At 39.9% G+C, this 19,798-nt stretch overlaps 1 protein-coding gene and 1 long non-coding RNA gene across 2 annotated transcripts in view; both read right to left on the bottom strand.

The window, feature by feature from the left end:
* Window positions 1-19,798, bottom strand: part of LOC115222804 (octopamine receptor beta-2R-like) — a 61,051-nt gene that overhangs the window by 25,235 nt on the left and 16,018 nt on the right. The window lies entirely within an intron of this gene.
* On the bottom strand, window positions 1,951-2,361 carry LOC118767420. Its single transcript, XR_005003339.1, has 3 exons — window positions 2,224-2,361; window positions 2,073-2,078; window positions 1,951-1,965 (listed from the first exon to the last, which is right to left on the bottom strand). It is a non-coding gene; the product is annotated as an uncharacterized LOC118767420 (long non-coding RNA).

Below are 19,798 nucleotides of genomic sequence, written 5' to 3'. Positions count from 1 at the left end.
GGCCATTTGAACTGTGATTTAAGCCCTTAATATACAGGTTATTTGTGTGCAGAGTGGCAGTTTCTATATAAACAGATGATAAGTTATTGAAGTGAGGCAGCAAATGATTGTCTCCACTTGAAATGTTTCTTCCTGTGTTTAAAGATGAAGTTTCACATCTGTCTCTTACGACCAGGGCCACTTGTCACTGAACAAACACAACCTTGGTTGCATGAGGTAATAAAAACGTACAACTTTGATTTGTTGTAGAGAAAACTAAAGTAATTCTAGCGATGATATTTTGAATTGTTTTCAAGAACGAAGATGTGTTCTACAGCAACAACCAAATAATTGATTCATTTATTATTGAAGTACCATCAAGTACGAGTATTTCCCCACTAGGAATTGCCCTCTCAGAAAAAAAAAGAAGAAAAAAAACAATGATGCATAGAAAAAAACTCTAACTCATTAGCTTTTAAAACAGCCATATCCAGCCAAAATATTCTGCCTGTGTTATGTTTAACTCTGTCATGTTCAGCACTGGATTAACCATTAAGCAAAATAAGCATATAGGCGCAAGAGTGGCTGTGTGGTAAGTAGCTTGCTTACCAACCACATGGTTCCGGGTTCAGTCCCACTGTGTGGCACCTTGGGCAAATGTCTTCTACTATAGCCTCGGGCCGACCAAAGCCTTGTGAGTGGATTCGGTAGACGGAAACTGAAAGAAGCCCGTCGTATATATGTATATATATATATATGTGTGTGTGTGTGTGTGTGTGTGTGTTTGTGTCACTGTGTTTGTCCCCCCCCCCCAACATCACTTGACAACTGATGCTGGTGTGTTTATGTCCCCGTAACTTAGCGGTTCGGCAAAAGAGACCGATAGAATAAGTACTAGGCTTACAAAGAATAAGTCCTGGGGTCGATTTGCTCGACTAAAGGTGGTGCTCCGGCATGGCCGCAGTCAAATGACTGAAACAAGTAAAAGAGTAAAAAGAGTAAAGAGAAATAAACTCTAACTCATTAGCTTTTAAAACAGCCATATCCAGCCAAAATATTCTGCCTGTTTTATGTTTAACTCTGTCATGCTCAGCACTGGATTAACCATTAAGCAAAATAAGCATATGCTTAGGGCATCAAAGGAAGGGGGGGCACCACAGAAATGGTAAATGGTTTATGGCACAAAAGAAATCACTTTAAACTTGCTAAAATAATATTCGGGATGCCTTTATCTCTGCTAAGTATAGATGCAGATGTGTTACCTAAGATTAATTTTGAGGGTCTATCAAAGACTTTGCAATTCAAAAAAGGAAGAGGAAACTTTTCAAATATAAATAAAGTGGAAGTATACAAAAATATACATTATTTTCCTTCTCACTGTTTTTGTTTCATTTTGGAAAATAAAAATTTATTTTATGGTTTGTGATTGTTTCTATTTTGAACTACATAATCATTTATAGGGGCACCAAAACCTTTTAACCCTTTAGTGTTCAGATTATTCTATCAAACATAATGCTTATTGATTCACATTGATTTGAATTAATCATGCATTATCTCATATCTTAAAGATCTTGATGGTGTAATTACTTAATGTAGAATAACATTGTAGGGTAGGTGTGAGGGCCTGGATCTGGTTGCTTTGAACATAAAACAGACTAGCTATTTTGGCCGGATATGGCAGGTTTAAATACTAAAGGGTAAGTACTTAGAGCCTTGATGGGTCTTAATCTAGCCCTGGTCATGCTGTATTCCTAGCAGGAATAGGTTACAAATCATCTTCTGCTGGATTCCCTGGAAAGCAGTAATGAGCGATACACATAGAAAAAGATGATGAACTCATTCTGCCAATTAGTTTGCCCACAATTGTTATTCTTGAGCTCTATATGCAACTATTTAATTTTCTGCTCAGGAGCCCAGTGGGAGGGTAAAAGGTAGACACAGGGGCCCAGGTCTGAAAGAGTTAAATTGGCCAGATTCAGCCTCTCACTCACTCTCTCTCCCATCTTTCCTCTGTCTACCGTATCATTACTATTCTGATACTCTTCACTTTTTTCGTCTGCATGGTCAGTCATCTCCTACTCTCCCCTGCCTACTTCCAACTCATATGTATAACAGGCCACCCCAAACCCTCAGTCCACCACTCACTGCATCGACCCTTCAACCCAGCCTGATCTCTACAGTTGTCACCTACTCTTCCCAACCTTCCCTAAACTTGTTCATCATTTATTATACTCACCCCTCAACCCTTACTATATTATTCTAAAAGTAGACAATCACATCAGCGAAAACTCAAAGCTACAAGATAATGCTTGATTAATTCAAAACATTGTGAATAAATAAGCATTACATTTGACAGAGTAATCTGAATGCTAAATGCTCAAACAAGTATACCCATTTTTTTAGCCAAGAGAGAAAGCAGTGTGCATGATTTATTACTAGGCTTCTGTGACTGGATTGATGCAATAAAATGTCCAACTCTGATTAGTTTTAGAGAAGCTAAAGTTATTCTGGTGATATTTTGTATTCTTTTAAAGAATGGGGATTTGTTATATGGCAACAACTAAAGTATTGTTTTATGTAGCATTGCAGTTCCATTGGGAACAAGAACTTCCACACAGGGAATTGCTCTCTGAAGACAGTTCTACTCATTCATCACTTCAGGCAGCTTACCCAGACCAAAACCGACTCGTTCTCTCCAAGCGTTCCTGTCTTCCACAACATAAATACACCAACACCAGTTGTCAAGAGGTTGTGACACACACACATGAAAGTACATAGTACAATTATTCTATTGGTCTCTCTTGTACGTACGTACATACATACATACACACACACTCACATACATACATACATAATTAAGGCGATGAGCTAGCAGAATTGTTAGCACGCCGGGTGAAATGCTTAGCAGTATTTCCTCTGTCTTTATGTTCTGAGTTCAAATTCCACCAAGGTCGACTTTGCCTTTCATCCTTTTGGGGTCAATAAATCAAGAACCAGTTATGAACTGGGGTCAATCTAATTGACTAGCCCCCACCCCAAAATTTTCAGGGCTTGTGCATAGAGTAGAAAAAAAAATATTTCTGTTTCCATCTACCCACAAGGCTTTTTAGTTGATCCAAGGCTAATATTAGAAAACACTTGCCCAAGGTGCCATGCAGTGGGACTGAGCCTGGAACCATATGGTTGGCAAGCAAACTTCTTATCACATAGCCATGTCTTTGGTTTCCCAAACCCCAGGTATAGGTGCTAAACCAGGAAATGAATTAAGCCTGTTAATCTAAGTCGACTACAGAAGGGTTAGAATTCAAAATGCAAAGAGCCAGAATAAATACCACAAGGCACCCGATCCAATGTTCTCACAGTTTCACCATTCCCCCTCCCACCCCATGGTGGCATTTTGTTTTATCAACTTTGAAAGGATGAAGGCACAAAGTTGACTTGGGTGGAATTTGAACTCAGAGCACCAAGCATCAGAATAAATACCACAAAGCATTCTATTTGTTGCTCTACTGACTCTATATATTCACCATCTCTTACTCAATAAACACTTTTAACTGGTACTATGTTAGTTATGTCAATGAGGGTTCCAGTTCATCCAATTAAGCCTTTAACCCTTTCGTTACCGTACTTATTTTGAGATGCTCTGTGTTTCAATCAATTAATTTTAAATATAACAAAGAATTTAGTAAAGTAAAGCTAGTTGGGAACATAAATTGTGACTAAGGTTTGGTGGAAGAATTTAATTCAATACTTATGGAAACATGACATTTGTACTATAGAGCCAGAGGCGGTTTTGGCTGGGTTGGTAACAAAAGGGTTAAAGTCAGGTATAAATAGCAAGTCTTTTCATGCAGGATGCAAAACAAGGAAAAAAAAATACAAGATTTTTAATTAAATCTTAATTACTATTTATGACTCTATTTCAATAATTCTTGTGTGTATGGAATTCTTGTGCTCATGAAATTAATGTGCAAATGGCTGAGCACCCCACAGACAGGCATACCTTTAACATAACTCTCAGGAAAATTCACTATGACACTGAATGCGACAAGGCTGGCCCTTTGAAATCCAGGCACAACTCATTTATGCTGGCTCAGTTAACTGGAGCAATGTGAAGTAAAGTGTCTTACTGAAGGACACAATGCACCACCAGGTATTGAACTCACAACCTTACAATCATGAGCTGAATACCCTAACCATTTAGCCATGCATCTTTGCACCTCAGTAAACATTGCAGTTTGTGCTAATGAAGACCTCTCTAACTCATATTTGTATTACACCTGGTGTACCCCAAGGTTCACTACTGACCCCTACTCTCTTCCTTCCATATATCGATGGCCTATTTGTTGTCATTCCTTTGACCCTTTACTCCTCCTTAACCTTATGCACACAGCAGTCATTCAAATACAATTTAAACACCTTATGCCAGGACATACTCTAAATCCAAGAACATCTTCCCATGGCAGACAGAACATCCGAGTTTCTTTTAACAAGGAAGCAAGTCTTGTGGTTCACACTCTCTAATAATCAGGAACACCCTACAATAAAACCCTCTGGAAAGACCTCGGAATCCTCAATGATCCTTCATGGAGATCCCTCCTACGTAAGATACCCAAAACTACAGTAAAATGATCTAAAGTCCGGAAACACTTCTGACTGGATCTCCTGCTACACTTCAACAAACCCTAGAAACCATTCACATTGGAGCATCACTCACATTCAAGTACCACTCACACAGAAATAATATTCACACTAGAGTACAACTCACACTGAAGTACCACTCACACTGGAGTATCACTCCCACTGAAGACTACTCCTACTGGAGTATCACTCACATACTGGAGTGTTACTCATATCTATGAGACAGTGCTGCTGTTACAATCATTAACATCCAAATCCAAGACTGAATCCAAATGACGTCTATTGAAGTAATTAGAAACGATCTAATCCTCAACAGACCTGTCTCTGACAACCACTAACAACAACAATAGCCTCTGCTGCTCTGAACTATCAACTCTCTACTTTTCCTCTTCCAAGCCCCAGTCACCCATCCAGTTCTCATCTCTCTCTCTCTCTCTCTCTCTGGTCATTCACACTGTATCACATCTCTTCTTACTTCGTCATGTCATTGTCTAAGATAACACTCATTAAACAGACAAAGCAATTAGACAGACAAAAGTACACTTCTACAATTTCCAATTACTTCAAGAAACAATTAGAATCTCATGAGAATTATAGGCATAGTTCCTTCGATACGTATCAAGTTGCAATTTCCTTTTAAGCTCTCCAGGTATTTTACATAGTGTATCAATATGGTGATGGAATTTCTAGCAAGATATCTACAGCGTTTTTATCAATTCCAGACTTTGATACTTAGAAGACATTTAATACTTTTGGAAGTAAACCAATTACAAGACAAATGTTGAGTGTGTTTTGAATTGGAATTTGGACAAAGTTTGAATTTAGAATGAAATTTATCATTTCAAGAACAGTAGTTTATTTAGATTCATCAAAATCACCAATAGTTCTTCTGTTTCAGAATTTATCTTAACAATTCTCACCCCAACCTCTACCACACACACACACATAAATAGTAAATTCAAACAGTAAAGTTTATTTGCCAACAGAATGTGGCAGTCCTATACAGGACAATATTATTACTGTTTAACCCCAGGAAAACATCTTTTCCAGCTGGCTACCAACACACACACACACACACATACATATATATATATATATATATATATATATATATATATATATATATATATATATAATGGGAAGCTTTATGAAAATAAACAAAAGACGAAGGCAGGTGGAATACAAACAAACAATTGTATTAGTATGGCGCTCAGGAATATAAATAAAACAAGTCTTTTACGTTTCGAGCCTATGCTCTTCAACAGAAAGATACACAGAAAAGAAACACGGAAAGAAACAAGGAGAGAAAAAAAATGCGTGCAGAAGCTAGCGAATCAACATGGCGATATATATATATATATATATATATATATATATATATATATATATATATATATATTGAGAATAACAAGGTAGTCAGAATGGTGGATCATCTTCATCAATATCATTTAACGTCTGGTGTCCATGTTGGCATGGGTTGGACGGTTTGACTGGGGCTGGCATGCTGGAAGGCTGCAACAGACTCCAGTCTGATTTGGCATGGTTTTCTACAGCTGAATGCCCTTCCTAATGCCAACCACTCTGAGAGTGTAATGGTTGCTTTTACGTACCACCAGCACAGGTGCCATTTGTGTGACACTGGTATCTGCCACGACTGTGACTTTACTTGGCTTGATGGGTCTTCTTCTCAAGCACAACATAATGCTAAAGATCTTGGTCATTGCTTTCATGAGGCCCAACACTCAAAAGGAACTCAGCCACTTTGCCTCTGTGAGGCCCAATGCTCAAAAGGTGTTCTTTACGTGCCACCAGCACAGGTGCATTTGGCTTGACAGGTCCTCTCAAGCACAGCACATCCCCAAGTGACTCAGTCACTAGTCATTGCCTCTGTGAAGCTCTAAGTTTGAAGATCATGCTTCACCACCTCGTCCCATGTCTTTCTGGATCTACCTCTACTACAGGGTTCCCTCCACAGTTAGAGATCAGTACTTCTTTACATAGCTGTCCTAGTCCATATGCATCACATAATCATACCAGTGCAGTCGTCTTTCTTGCACACCACAACTGATTCTCTTATGCCTAACTTTTCTCTCAAGATGTTTATACTCTGTCGAACATGCACACTGACATTGCACATCCAGCAAAGCATACTGATTTCATTTTATTCAAGTCTACACATGTCCTCAGCTGTTACAACTCATGTTTCCCTGTCATGCAACATAGCTGTTCACACACAGACATCAAACAGTCTGCTTTCCACTCTGAGAGAGAGGCCCTTCGTTGCCAGCAGGTGTTGGAGCTCTCTGAACTTTGCCCATCCTAATCTTATTCTCACAGCTATGCTCTCAGAGCATCCACCTCCACTACTAACTTGGTCATTTAGATAACAGAAGCTATCTACAACCTCTAGCTGGCACCCCAGGCAGCTGATGGAGTTTGTTCTCAGCCCATTTTTAGTGTTTATTGTACCTGTGCATCTTCCACATACAAAAGCTAGTTTCCCTATTAACCTTCCCCTGATATTGCTGCACCTTTTATGGAGTGCATCTTATGGAGTTTCTATCTACAACCTTTCCAGAGATGGAGCAGAGCCATCTACCTGAAGGGATTTGTGATTTGTCTTCCTTCCTACTTACTAAGACTTTGGTTTTTTGCTTGTTTAGCTTTAAGACCCTTTGATTCTAGACCTTGCTTCTATACCTGGAGTTTCTTCTCTAGTTCAGATAGTGATTCAGCAAGGTCATTAGCATAGAGGAGCTCCCAGGGGCAGATTGTCTTGAATTCCCCTGTCATTGCCTGGAAGACTATAGATGATTATATATATTTTTTTTATTAACATTTTTAGCATTTTCTTCTGTTATTGGATTTATTAAAAAAGTGGTTTTACTGTAAGTTTGCTTTGCTTTTTTATATAAAATTGAAACTGATGATGTTTTAGAAAGGGAGAGAGAGAGGGGGGACAAATTAGAAAGGAAGGTGCAGGGGTAAGAGAGGAGGAGAGATTGGGAGATAGAGAAAAGAAAGTAGAATAAGTGTTTTGGGATTGTATTCTTGGTTTTTCTTTTTTGGGGGTGGTTTGCAATGGAAGGGAAAAGTAAGAAGAAAAAGTTTGAGAGAGGGGGAAGTAAAGGAGGCATGGCTTTTGTATCAGTGTGGTCAGACTTAACATTAATTTTATTTTTATACAACATAACAATATTGTTTATAAACAATCACCCATAGTACCCCAAGATAAAATTCCTCAGTATTAACATCCTAGGTTTTATTAGCGTCTTGCCCCTTTAACTGCTAATTAATATCATGATTTAGAGTCTTCCCCTACCAAACCTTGTTTTGTAGACAGTTAATCTGTATCAAATTTACTACTCCTAATGTTTTCTTCTCTCTCTCTGAAGAAAAAGGATACATATGACAATATTTATGACTATACCTAGCCATGAGCTGTCAACTCACTTTTGCCCTTCATTCTAAACACATACAGTCCTCTGGTCTTAGATTTGCTAGTTGATAAAAAGACAAATAAATTGGAAATGAACCATAATCCTTTACAAGCTATGACCCCAATGGGATTCATGCGATTCTTGGAAGTGTAGTCTATTCTTAGCTACAATAGCGACAACATAAATTTCTTCCATCTTCTTGCTCTGTTAAAATATTTGAGAAAAATTATATTAATGTGTCCAACTGGTTAAAATTCTATTTATTTATTTGATCAGCTGAAGATGGCACTGCATTTAAATTGATGCAATGATTGCATTGTTCAATTAAATGGAGCCGCTTGAAACGGTTGTACTGCATCACTACTTGATATCCTGTTGCTTATTTTGATTTTATTCACCTTACTTTGAGGTGTGCAGATAATACCAGACTGTACATGATGCTTCAACTTAAGTACCTAATTCAACTAAATCTCAAGTATATATGTGTGTGTGTGTATATATATATATATATATATATATATATATATATATATATATATATAAAGGGAAAGTTTACGAAAATAAACAAAAGAAAAAGACAGGTGGAGTACAAACAAACAAATGTATTAGTATAGTGCTCAGGAATAGAAAAAGTCTTTTACATTTCGAGCCTACACTCTTCGACAGAAAGATACACAGAAAAAAACAAGGAGAGAAACAAGGAGAGAAAAAAATGTGTGTAGGAGCTAATGATCTATATATATACAGGTCTTTGTGGAGATTTTTGTAATCCATAACCAACTTGTGTGGCATAAATAAAACCATAATTAAATGTTTACAAGGTGTCATTAAATCATTCACAGACAGCCTCAACAAACACCGACCTACAATGCATACCTGGCCATAGAGAAAGATTACCTTTCTTGGAAACAGGTAAGGGTTGGTAACAGGAAGGGCATCCATCTACAGAAACTCATCAAGAAAATCTGTCTCACCCATGTAAGCATTGAAAAGTAGATGTTATGATGATGATGATGCATAAAACTTTATTATGGGATCAATAGACTTGATTTGAGCTAATTTATTTACCACCTCCTTATTTCAGATTTAAGTGGGTGGCTGTTATTAAAAGACGTACGATCAGACGAAATCACATTCAACATTACTTTTTTTTTTTCGACACTTCAATAATACTGCCACACAATAAACAGACACATTTATCTTTGAAACTGACGTAACAACAGACTTCTTCCTATTTCCCATTAAAATTATGTATTTTTGTTTGTTTGTTTTTGTTTGTTGTTTTTGTGTTTTTTTGTTTTTACTTTGGTTACACATTTTTTAATAATTAGAACTTCTTTTACTTCTTAAATCATCATCATCATCATAGGAGCAAGCGTCTTCTATAGTAGCCTCAGGTTGATCAAAGCCTTGAGAGGATTTGGTTAACAGAAACTGAAAGAAGCCTGCCATACACACACACACACACACACACATGTCCAACCCATACCAGCATGGACAATAGACGTTAAATGATGTTGATGCTGATGTGTGTGTGTGTTTTTGTATCTGTGTTTGTCTCTGACCACCACCACTTGACAACCAGTGTTGGTGTGGTTACTTCCCCTGTAACTTAGCAGTTTGGCAAGTGAGACTAATAGAGTCAATGCCAAACTTACAAAAGAAAATAGGAACTGAGGTTGTTTCATTCAACTATATATTCTTCAAGGTAACGCTCCAGCATGGCTGCAGCTTAAGGATTGAAATATGTAACGGGTAAAAGAGAAATGCACACCACATGGTTCCAGGTTCAATCCTACTGCGTGGCACCCTAGGCAAGTGTTTTCTACTATAGCCTCGGGCTGACAAAAGTGAGTGGATTTGGTAGACGGAAACTGAAAGAAGCCCGTTGTATATATATATATATATATATATATATATATATGTATATGTTTGTGTGTCTGTGTTTGTCCCCCTAGCATTGCTTGACAACCGATGCTTGTGTGTTTACGTCCCCATAACTTAGCGGTTCGGCAAAAGAGACCAATAGAATAAGTACTAGGCTTACAAAGAATATGTCCTGGGGTCGATTTGCTCAACTAAAGGCGGTGTCCAGCATGGTCGCAGTCAAATGACTGAAACAAGTAAAAGAGTAAGAGAGTAAAAGAGGCTGTTCCATTGGTTGAATTGACTGGAACACTGATTGACCAAACTATCAGAGTGACAGATAATTGAAACAAAGACACGGTATTTTAACCGAAATCTGGTATCAAAACGGGTGAAAGTGTCCATCAGCCAATGAGCCTTTAGTCTTTAATATCATCATCATCATCGTTTAACATCCGTTTTCCGCGCTAGCACGGGTTGGACGGTTCGACCGGGGTCTGGGAAGCCAGGGACTGCACCAGGCTCCAGTCTGATCTGGCAGAGTTTCTACAGCCAACCACTCCGCGAGTGTAGTGGGTGCTTTTTACGTGCCACCTGCACAGGGTGCCAGGGGGGGTCCGGCATCGGCCACGATCGGTTGGAGCTTTTAACGTGCCACCGGCACGGAAGCCAGCCAAGGCGGCGCTGGCAACGGCCACGTTCGGATGGTGCTTTTTATGTGCCACCGGCACAGGTATCACAACTACTATTTCCATTGATATTTATTTCGATGTTCATGTTCATAGGTTGTAATACAAGAATGGCTTGGCTTCTTTTTCTAGCAGGTTACGGCTGCATTGCTGACTCAAAATATGTGATACTGGTTCCTTTTTGCATAAATCTAAGAACCCTGCACTCCAGCTGCCTCCCTCCCCCGCCCCTCAACCAGCATTGAATATATGTGTGATTTCTGTGTTTCCTAGATATACCAGGCATCAATAAATTTTGCATCCAGAATTCTAAAAACTGTCAAATCTTCCATAAGCAGAGTCACAAAATGGTTAAGTGAGACTGCACTGTTTTGCTATTAATCACACGGCTGAATATGACACCAATTATTGATACAAACACGAGTATACCATAGACAAAAGAATGTGTGTGTGTGTGTGTGTTTGCAGAGGTTGCCTAATGAATAATGGCTGAACGGAAGTGGGTGAAAGTAAGTGTTTTCTAGGAGAGTGGGGGAGGAGGAGGGGGGGGGGGTAAACAGTGGCTGATGTCAGTAAATTGGATGTGAGAGGAATAAGTGAGGTAGAGCAGCTGTGTGTGAGTGTAAGAGTGAGTGAGTGTGGTAAGAGTGAAGTGTGAGTGCATGTGAGTGAGTGTGGTAAGAGTGGAAAGTGAGTGCATGTAAGGTGAGTGAGTGTGGTGAAGAGTGAGAGTGGAGGGTGAGTGTGCATGACAGTGGAGGGTGAGTGTGTGTAGGAGTGATGAGTGAGTGTGTATGTAGGAGTGAAGGTGTGTGAGTGTAAAAGTGAGTGAGTGTGGTAAGAGTGAAGTGTGAGTGCATGTGGTAAGAGTGGAGAGTGAGTGCATGTAAGGTGAGAGTGGTGGAGAGTGGAGAGTAAGAGTGGAGGGTGAGTGTGTGTAGGAGTGATGAGTGAGTGTGTATGTAGGAGTGAAGGTGTGTGAGTTTAAAAGTGAGTGAGTGTGGTAAGACTGAAGCGTGAGTGCATGTGGTAAGAGTGGAAAGTGAGTGCATGTAAGGTGAGTGAGTGTGGTGAGAGTGGAGAAGGGTGAGTGTGTGTGACAGTGGAGGGTGAGTATGTGTAGGAGTGATGAGTGAGTGTGTATGTAGGAGTGAAGGTGTGTGAGTAAAAGTTGGGTGTGAATGTATGAATGAAGAGTTAGAAAAGAGATTGAGTGTGAGTTGGAGCGAAGTGAGTGTATCTAAGAGTGAGAATGAAGTGTGAGTGCAAGTAAGAAGGGAAAGTGAAAGTAGAGAGTAAATGAATGAGTCGATACAGTGTGAACGGATATAGTCAGAGTGGAGAGTGGATGTAAGTAAGGCCGGGTGTGAGTGTAATAAGAGTCGAGAGTGAGAAAGAGAAACTGTTTGAGTAAGTGTGAAGGAGGTGGTTGGGTTGTTGCGATATGAGCATTATTGACACAATATAGCATAAAAGGATGGAAGTGAGATCTGGTCTTCTATTGACATATTGAGATGGGGAAGATAGGAAACACACAGGCATAGCAGGATGCCTGCGGATGTCGATGCGAGAGGACGGCAACCTAACAAGCTAAGACAATATAAACAACTCTTTTTTAGGTGTCAACAAGATATCATGTACGCCGGGGGGGGGGGGGGGGGGGGGGGGGGGGGGGGGTAAGGATGTCTAGTTGTTTAACAGTGAGCAGAGTGGAGGGGTGGGGCAAAAGGAAACTAAGTCAACTGTTGACACCATAGAGAGCAACTGTTCCAAAGCGAAAAAAAATAATCAACTGTTGTTTATGATAGAGAGCCAGGAAGTGAGTGGTCTGTCCGGGGGGGGGGGGGGGGTTAGCCCCCCCCCCGCAAAAGTTGAGATGAAAGCAAGAGTGTCCAGGAGAACTGAAGTGGCTGCCGACAGGTTTCAGTAATCCAGTAAATGCTCTCTAAAGGTCTCAGTTCACTTCTGATTGGTTTCTTCTCTCTTTAATCTCTTACCTCTTTCAGTCATTAGACTGTGGCCATGCTGGGGCACTGCCTCGAAGAAATCGACCCAGAACTTATTTAGCTTGTTACTTATTCTATCGGTTTCCTTTGCCAAACTGCTAAGTTATAGGGATGTAAATACAGCAACACCACTCATCAAGCAGTGGTCGGGGACAAACACACACATAAATATACGATAGGCTTCTTTCAGTTTCTGTCTACCAAATCCACTCACAATGCTTTGGTCAGCCTTCACTCCTACATACACACTCACTCATCACTCCTACACACACTCACCCTCCACTGTCATACACACTCACCCTCCACTCTCACTCTCCACCACACTCACCCTCCACTCTCACTCTCCACCAAAAGACACTTGCCCAAGGTGCCATACTAGAGGACTGAACTTGGAACCATGCAGTTGGGAAGCAATCTTCTTACCACACAGCCATATCTGTGTCTACATACAATAAGCCAGAGAGTTTGAATTTGATGCTGCAGACGAAGGGTTTTGAGGGGCAAACGAAGCAGTCAGTGATGTTGGAAAGTGGATTTGGCAGTGAGTGGAGTAGTAATGCACTGCATGAAGTGTGAGTGCAAGTAAGAATGGAGAGTGAGTGAGTAGTGAAAGTAGAAAGTAAATGAGTGAGTGAATGCAGTGTGAGTGAGTGTAATGAGAGTGGAGTGAGAGTAATGAGAGTGGAGTGAGGGAGAGAAAGCAGACAAAAGATCAAGGAAGGTGTGGTAAGGGGTGAAAAACTATTTACCAAAATGGTAGATAAGGTTACATTCTCATCTGAAAGAAGGGAGAGAGTGTGAATTGAAGAAGAAATTGTGCAGGATGGTTGAAACGGAGAAGTCACATGACAGCATGAAAAATGAAAGAGAAGAGAATGTGGTTGGTGTAGGGGCAGGTACAGAGTTGGAGGAAGGCACATGGTTAAGGGGTTAGGGTATTCGGTTCACAATCATAAGTTCGTGAGTTCGATCCCTGGTGGCGGGTTATGACCTTGAGCAAGACATTTCATGTTGCTCCAGTTCACTCATCTGGCAAAAAGGAGTGGTACCTGTAATTCAAAGGGGTTAACCTTGACACATTCTGTGTCATGCTGAATCTCCCTGAGAACTAAGTTAAAGGTACACATGTCTGTGGAATACTCAGTCACTTGCATGTTAATTTCACAAGCAGAACCCTAATCTTGAGATGAAAGCAAGAGTGTCCAGGAGAACTGAAGTGGCTGCCGACATGTTTCAGTAATCCAGTAAATGCTCTCTAAAGGTTTCAGTTTCAAAGGGGCTTGGCATGCTTCTTGGTTTAATGGCTGGGTGCTCCTCCTAATGCCAACCACTTTACAGAGTGTGGGCTGGATGCTTTTTACATGGCACCAGCACCAGTGAGGTCACCAAATTATTGGAAACATTACTGCCTCTACCAATGAAACACATACACTTTGTACAGTTGTTTGATCACAATTTTTTGTTTTTATTCATGACTCACCCAACTTGAAAATGGTTAAGGGTTGGTGACAGGAAGAGCATCAGGCTGTAGAAGGTCTCTCCCAATAAACTCATACAAGCATCATGGAAAAGATATGATAGTTGATATATATTACCATACTGCTGCCGATCAATCAAATATAAGTTGATCTCCAGCAGATATAACTTGTCATCTCCAACTTCAATACTTTGTTATTTATTTCAACACAATTACTTTCCCATGGCTTATTGCATTTTGTTTCCATGAATCAATATTTCTTTTATATATATATTTCCATATTTTTGTCATAAACGTCTGCTAAATTTTGACTTCTAGTTACAAGATCTTGATGTTTTGATCTAAAATTCAAGTTATTAATCCAGATTATTTGATATCCTATGTCAATGTAATTACATGTATGTAAACTACACGCATCACCCACTCTATGAAAGCATCGTTTTTCTTGATAATCCTGCCAGAACATGGAATTCTGTAATGCGAAACTTGTTTTCTCCGTGGACCTCCCTGTTGTAAACTGAGATGATTTCTGGCAGAATTTTAAAAATATATATCATCATCATCATCATCATTTAAGGTCTGTCTTCCATTCTGGCATGGCTTGGACAGTTTGACAGGAACTGGTAAGCCAGAGGACTGTTCCACTGTTTGATTTGGCATGGTTTTTACAGATGGGTGCCCTTCATATTGCCAACCACTTTACAGAGTGGAATGGGTGCTTTTTTTTAAAGTGGAACCAGCACTAGTGAGATCTGTTTTGGCATGCTTCTTGGTTTAATGGCTGGGTGCTCCTCCTAATGCCAACCACTTTACAGCATGTGGGCTGCATGCTTTTTACTTGGTACCAGCACCAGTGAGGTCACCAAGCACCTTGCAAGACAAAGACCCCCTTCCAATGAGAAGGGGAGTGATGTTGAGGGATGTGGCTTTGTGCCAAGTGATGAGAAGTTAAGCCATGACAGTGAAATAGAAGCAGGTGTCTTACTGCAGAGGAGATACATAGCTACCCCAGTTTGGGAGAGGGAGAAAGAAAGAGAGATGATAGTGGTAAAGATATACATATATTGGGACTTTAGTTTTTAGAACGGTTAACATTTATCCAACTTTCTGTAAATGCACAAAGACAGGTCATATCCCAATATTAAATCCATAACCAGGTCCACAGTCTTTGAAAGGGACACAGGCTTTAATATCATCCCAAAATGCTTGTGAGACCTATATGGAGTGGATGTAGGTGTCTTCAAAACAGAAGTTCTAGATGAATCCATCTTGTGGCAGGAAACACAGATAAAGGCAACAGCATCAGACTCCCTCATTCATCAAAAGCCCATTATCAGAGGAGGTTTTAAGAAGTGAAAGTATAGCAAAGCTAACAAAGGTGCCCCAGTATGACCACAGCTCTCTCAAGAGGGGCAAGACAGTTCTATGTAGCTACATAGATATCGTTATATATAAATAGTTATAGAGACACCTAAGTAAAACTATGCCTGTGTAACTATGTAAGTATTTCTATAGAATTGTTTCTTTATAACTATGTCTACATGTGTATGTGTGCATATGTGTGTGTGTGTGTGTGTGTGTGTGTGTGCCTCTAACTCATAATTTGCTTAACATACATGTTTCTTGCTAAGCTGCATTAGCCAGACCTAACTCAAGCATCTATTGATAAAATGGAGCAAATAACAATAGAAGCATCATTAAAGGATATACCAATTCCACCTAAAGATGTATATCTAAAAGAAGTGATTGCAAAATTAACAGATATCACCGACCGTTTACAATGGAAAGCCTTATTCTACTATAATAAATAACCAAGCAGAGTTTCCTTTTCTTTTTGCTTTTTTCCTTTTCCTTTATTTTCCCTTTTCTCCTATTTATATTCCTCTAAATCATTCTGACAATGTTTGTTAAATCGAACGCGATAAATGCAAATTTACCTCGATTTGATAAACAGAAACAGCTGTAAATGGTTCTGAACTACAATTAACCTATGACTTTTTAATACCAATGATCAACTTCTCATTGTTAATTACTGCACCATTCCTTTTCTTTTCTATATATATATATATATATATATATATATATATAACATATGGTATAATTATAAAGATACTCCAATGGAGTAAGTGGAGCAAGAACACACATGAAAATGAAAAGTGTCGCTGAAGAGGTCACAGATGGACATGAGTTAAGATGATGAAATAAGAACAGTAATAAATGAGTGAAGAAAATATATATACATACATTGCTATGTTATGGGGACATAAACAAACCAACATTGGTTGTCAAGCAGTGGTGGAACACACACACAGACAGACACACACATAAATGTATGATGGGCTTCTTTCAGTTTCCTTCGACCAAATCCACCCACAAGGCTATAGTAGAAAATACATGTGCAAGGTGCTACACAGTGGAACTGAACCCAGAACCATGTGATTGGGAAGCAAGCTTCTTACCACACAGACATGCCTGCACCTATATATATATATATATATGTCACTGTATATATATATATATATATATGTCACTGTATATATATATATATATATATATATATATATATATATATGTATGTGTGTTTTTTGTGTGTCTTATCCAATTGATTGGTTGCAGATTTTTTTCAAAATTCTAGATTCTGAAAAACCAATTTGTTTGGCCTGTCTCAAAACATCTTCAGTTGATACAGAGACACACACACACACACATATACTTATGTGTGTTTGTCTAGTCTTTAATTAAACTGATGATTGATGAATATTCAAGATTAAGAAAATATTCGACAACCAAACCAAACATTAATGTAAACAATTTCTCTATAAAAATAAAACACAGAAACAACAAAAAAAAATACATACACAGAGTCTGTCTCTCACTCTCTCTCTCTCACTTTTACAGTCTCTCTGTCTCTCTCTCTCTCTCACAGTCTCTCTTTTCTCACTCTATCACAGTTTCTCTGCCGCAGTCTCTCTGCTACAGTCTCTCTTTTCCCACTCTGTCTTTCTCCCTATCTCTCTCACACTCAGACAGTCTCTCTCTCACAGACTGTCTCTCTGTCCCTCTTTCATACACCACCTTGAAACTTGAGTGTACAGCCTTTTCCCAATCCCCTCCCCATCACATCTTCACCATCTTTCTCTCTGTTTCTCTCTCAATCTGAGGTGGCCATGTCTCACTTCTAAAGCAAAACACCTTTTTCTGTGCCTCAGTATTACTAACCATTACTCCCAGCCCCAAGATGAGTTGGGGTCTTGTCCTGCAAGTCACTTGGTAACCTCACAAATGCTGGTGCCATAAACAAAGCACCCAGTATTCTCTGTAAAGTGGTTGACCTCAGGAAGGGCATCAAGTCATAAAAACCATTCCAAAGCAGACAAGAGAGCTTGGTACAGTCTATTAGCTGGTTCCTTTCAAGCCATCCCACCCATGCCAGCATGGAAGACAGACGTTAAATAATGATGATGACAACGATGATGATGATGATGGAGATGACAGGCACAAACATGGCTGCAGGTTAAAGAAGTATGATTCTTCATCATGTAGTTTTAGGATCACTCTCCTTGTGTGGCTTAGTGGTTAGGGTGTTGGACTAATGATGATAAGATTGTGGTTTCAATTCCTGGACTAGGTGACATATTGTGTTCTTGAGCAAAACACTTCATTTCACGTTGCTCCAGTCCACTCAGCTGGCAAAAAAGAGACATCCAGCGACGGACCTACAGCCCGTCCAGGTAGGGAATATATATGCCATGGAAACTGGGAAACTGGTCGTTATGAACTGAAATGACCCAAGGAGGTAACTTTACTTTCACTTTATTTCTGGTACCTTGGCTAAGTGCCTTCTGCTATAGTCCCGGCCTGACCAATGCTTTGTCAGTGAGTTTGGCTGATGGAAACCAATCATGTGTGTTTGTGTGAGTGTGTGAATGTGTGTGAATGTGTGTGTGTATGTGTATGTGCATGTGCACTTGTGTCTGTGTGTTCAAACATTTGTGTGTGCGTGTGTGTGTGTGTGTGTGTGTGTGTGTCTGTGTTTGTGGGTGAACTTGTGTCTGAGTGCATATACATTTGTGTGTGTATCTGTGCATGCACTTGTATCTGTGTGTGTATACATTTGTGTGTGTGTGTGTGGTGTGTGTGTGTGTGTGTGTGATTGTGTGTGCATTTGTGTCAGTATGTTTGTGTATCTGCATGTGAGTTTGTGCCAGTGAATGTGTGCATGCAAGTGTTTGGGTGCATGTTCATATGCACTTGCTTGCATGAGTGTGTGAGCATGTGTGTGAGCATGTGTGTTTGCATGTGTGTGTGCATGTGTGTGTGTGTGTGTGAATGTTGATGTCACCATCTGATTAAAGTGGGGATGATATTGACATTCCTTGTTAATATCTGGTGTTATAAAAACCTCTGGAATTATGATACATCCTAACTGGAAAACAGGTGAGGGTTTGGTGACAGAAAGAGCATCAGCATCATCATCAGTTAAAATTTTCCACGCTGGCATGGGTTGGATGATTTGACAGCTGGCAAGGCTGGGAGCCATACCAGGTTCTATTGTCTGTTGTGGCCTGGTTTCTACAACTGGATGCCCTTCCTAATGTCAACTACTTTACAGAGTGTATTGAGTGCTTTTTCCATGGTACCAGCACAAGTATCTTTTATGTGGCACCACCACCAGTGATTTTAACATGGCACCAGCACCAGTGCTTTTTATGTGACACCTATCTATCTATCCGCTCAGTTGAAGTCGACTCTCGATTACTCTTTGGATCAGTGTCCTCCAGTCAGTTCTATCCTGGGCCGCTTCTTTCAGATTGGCTATGTCCATTCCGGTATCACCCTTGATGTTGTCAAGCCAGCGGGTTCTTGGTCGGCCACTTCCTCTCTTGCCACTGACCATTCCGAGCATGATGTCCTTCTCCAGGGATTTTCTTTGCATAATATGACCAAAATATGTCAATCTATGCTTGGTGATCCTAGCTTCTAGCGACATTTTCGGCCTGATCTGCTTAAGAACTTCTCCATTGGTGAGCCACGCTGTCCATGGAATCCATAAAAGTCTTCTCCAACACCAAAGCTCGAATGCATTAATTATGTGACACCAGAGCACCAGTGATTATTATATGGTACCACCACCAGTGCTTTTTATGTGACACCATTACCAACAGTCACCAAGTACCTTGCAAGCATCAGGCCATAAAATCCAACTTCAAACCACTCCCCAGCCAAGCCTATGCTAGCATGGAAAAGAAAAGAAGGAAAGCAAAAACGGGCATTAAACAAACAAACAATTTCGGAAGCCCTGGGCCAACTCAAAGCTTTGGTTAAAAACCCTGACCAAAGGTACTACATGGATGGGGGGAGGATCCAAGAGCAAAGCCCCAGTTGAACCATCCAACCCATGCTAGCATGGAAAACAGACGTTAAACGATGATGATCATCATCATCTCCTTAATCATAGGGGTCTATAAGGGAGAAGACTTGAGCTTTATCGTAAGATTTTAAATATACATCATTGATGAGAATGATGACGATGGTGGAGATGGTGACAATGATGATGATGATAATGTTAGAGATGATGAAAGCAAGGACAATGATGATAACGATGATGATGGTAGTGATATCACTGTTGACAATGATGATGATGTTGATGATGAGGATAAACATGAAATCTCATTCTCTAACCCATCCCCCCACTCCACC

This window comes from Octopus sinensis, linkage group LG21 (assembly GCF_006345805.1).
Source record: "Octopus sinensis linkage group LG21, ASM634580v1, whole genome shotgun sequence".
Classification (NCBI taxonomy): Eukaryota; Metazoa; Mollusca; class Cephalopoda; order Octopoda; family Octopodidae; genus Octopus; species Octopus sinensis.
This window is presented reverse-complemented; position numbering and strand designations above follow the sequence as displayed.